Genomic DNA, 3,442 nt, shown 5'->3' on the forward strand with positions numbered 1-3,442 from the left:
AATGAAGTCTTCTGGTCCTTGGTTGTTTCAGCCACTTCCACAGCTTCTTCTTGTAGGAACCAGCTTTCTGTCCATTCTCCTACAAAAGTTACCTTAGCACAATTTTAAGTTACCATTTACCCTGATCATTTTTACAAATTCAAAATTGACACCTTAGCCAATTGCCATATTTAAGAAATTCACATCAGAACCCAAATTCTCATACTGTACATTGATTCATTATTAATTTCCCCACCAGGAGGATAAGACTCTAGTACATACATTAAATAACCATTTGTTTAAAACAGTACATATAAATTTCAACCTTTTAGTCCTGCCATGTTTCTTTGATGGCATTACAAAATAAGCCACAAACCACTGTTCTTTTAATGTTATTATTTGTAACAAAACCTTAGACAAGCTTGATATTAACCAAATAACAAAATAATGTTCTCACAAGCCCTTGACCTAATAATTGTTTCCATACCACTACCAAAAATGTAAACTAGCCTCACTTATACAGGGCCACACACAGGAACACCAGTCCCAGGCCTGCAGTAACCTAAGATGTTCCATAATGAATTATTTTAATAGACTTGTTACTATACTTACAAAACCTTCTGATTATAGAAATTTGCCACCAAGAGAGTAGGGACTTAGAGTAAGGGGACCATATTTTCCCCAGTTTCCTATCAACTCCAGGCAGAGGTTGTGTCAAACTGCAAGCTGCATTGAGCCAGGCCTAGTCTGCCAGGTTTCAGTTAAGGGGGTCAAGTCAAGAGGGTCCCACCTCAGCACATGGTGAACAGTTGCTCTCTCAACTTTGCCAAGAAATCATACTTCCAGCTCACACCTGCCCTTCCACAGGGCTGCTGGCATCCTGGGTCAGCCTTACTTGATACTCACACCTGGAGTCAGACTCAGAAAAACAGTCAGTTAACAGTCCCATTAAGTCTTTGAATAGCAAGTTCCAGTAATCAGTTTAGAATATGACTAGGATCTCACATTGCTTGAGGAACATCCTTAAAGCTAGCTCTAAATAGCTTGCATGCATTTCCTCCCTTGTTCATAAAATCTTCCCATTAAGATCATAAGTTATTGCTCTAACAGATTTGCATCAGTTTCTCCTCTATTTTTCTATTCTTCTCTAATTATGTCTGATCTGAAAGAATTGAACCATGTAACTTTATCTTTACGTTTTAAACAATGGAATGAATTCAAATCCACATTTAACTTTTCCCATCAATACAAAAATAATCTACAACTTATCTCTCTTAGAGAGACTTACTTTGAAATTCTTTTTCTTAAACAGCATGTCTCTGATTTACTTCCATTAATTAATTACTGGTAATTAATTACCATTTGTAGTAATACCTAATTGTTCTTATACCACTTTAAAACACTTAACCTTATCCTACATGGATACAATATAACATAAAATCCCAGCCTTAATCTATGGGATAATGATTCAGCATTACATTCATATCCTTCTCCTTTTATCTAGCTGGTTCCATTAATATTTAAAAAATTATATTATCCTTCACATGACTACACAAGATTACCAATTTACCCAATTATTTGACTAAAAACAACAAGATTTCACATATTTGCATTAATCAAATTTTTTTTTCCCCATAAAACCTTCTAGGTCTTTGGGTATCACAACTTCACAATAATAGCATTTTCTGACAAATACCTTTCCTTTTTAAAGCTTTACCAGGACCTCACAATCAAATTTTAATTTTAAAAAAAATGTCCTAAAAGCCAATTACTAAAAATTAGTCTTAATGTCTTTAAAAGCCAGGTTTGGAGGTCAGCTGGTTTCTGACCCCACTGTTCTCTCTCTTTCAGTAAAACTTCCAGGCTTTCCCAACTTATTGTACAAATAGGGATCCCAGTAACTGCTGCTACAAAACTTGGAAGTTTATAATTTCTTAAATTAAACTTCTTTGAAAGACATGGTCAAATAAAATGACTTAACAGTTTCCTAATCCCTTCATTATTTTAACAGTACAATTGTCAGCCTAACAACACTTACAGAAATTGCCTCTCTAACAACGCAGATGATACAGTTGTTTACCGAACAATATAACAAATTTTTTTTTAGAGTCTTCTGTGTATTTATTGTTTTACAGCAGAATGCCCAACACAGATCATCATAACTGCCAAATAGTCAGCTGTGCAAAATAGTATATATAGTGCTTAAGTACCATTGGGAGACATGATTTTTTTAAAATAAATACTTACACACAAATTTATGGTCCTACAAAAGAGCATTTAAACTAGATGGTCTAAGTTGATCTGCCTCCTTGGACCCACGGTAACTGTTATTTTCCCAAAAACCAATAGAATCAGTATATGGAATTATCATCAGTTCCACTGTCTGAATAATGGATCACAATAAATGAGTCCCTTTTTCTAAGAGCTTTTCCTGGTTCCCCTACAAACACGATCTGGCCTGGATAAAAAGACAACAGGAATTTCTTGAAGGTCAATGGTCCAAAATGCTAAGTATAGTTAAGTATTCTACAGGATCTATATTCACTGGTTCCTTTTAAAATTAGGATGTACTTAGATGACTTTCTTCAATTCATTATACAGGACAAGCACGAAAGCTCCACCCATGCCTCTAAAAACACTGGACCAGGCACCCTTGAAGAAAGCTTTGCCACCCTCATCTTTAGCAATCTTCTTCCAGCAGTCAATTGTCCCAGTGTACATGATATCAGCTCCTTTGCGCCCAGACTGCATCATCATTCCCCACCTTACTGTATCAAAAGGATAGGAGACCACCCCGGCTACAGCAGTCACTGTCTGGGCGATCATCCAGCTGATCACAATGTGAGTGTTCTTGGGATCTGGGAGCATGCCTTTTGCTGTATCATAGATTCCAAAGTAAGCTGCTCTATAGATAACGATACCCTGCACTGAGACATTGAAACCTTGATACAAGCCACGAATTCCATCAGACTTGGTGATTTTCACAAGGCAGTCTCCCAGGCCTTTGAATTCTCTCTCAGTGCCAGATTTCCCAACATCAGCTGCCAAGCGGGTTCTCGCAAAATCCAAGGGGTAGACAGAGCAGAGAGAAGTGGCCCCAGCTGCACCACCAGAGGCAAGATTGCCAGCAAAATACCTCCAAAACTGTGTGTGCTTGTCCACTCCTCCCAAAAACACGTGCTTATACTTATCCTTAAAGGCAAAGGGCCTGGGTGGGGAAATATCTGATGACATTTGCTAAGTTACCCCGCCAGAAGGAAAACACCCCTTGTTCCTTTGGAATTCGGACTATACAATCCACTATGCCTTTGTACTGCTTATCTGCAGCAACTTGTTTACTTGTGTACTGCACCTGCAGTAGTAGCTTAACTCTCTCGATGGGGGCCACCGCAGTCTTGGAGATGGCAGCGGCGATGCCACCAGCCAGGAAGTCCTTGGCGAAGGAGATGGCCTGTTCTATCAT

General features: G+C 38.3%; 1 pseudogene; it reads right to left on the reverse strand.

The window, feature by feature from the left end:
- Positions 1-2,550: 2,550 nt before the first annotated feature.
- Positions 2,551-3,442, reverse strand: LOC118836040 (annotated as a pseudogene).

Source organism: Trichosurus vulpecula, chromosome 2 (genome assembly GCF_011100635.1).
Source record: "Trichosurus vulpecula isolate mTriVul1 chromosome 2, mTriVul1.pri, whole genome shotgun sequence".
NCBI classification, from domain to species: Eukaryota; Metazoa; Chordata; class Mammalia; order Diprotodontia; family Phalangeridae; genus Trichosurus; species Trichosurus vulpecula.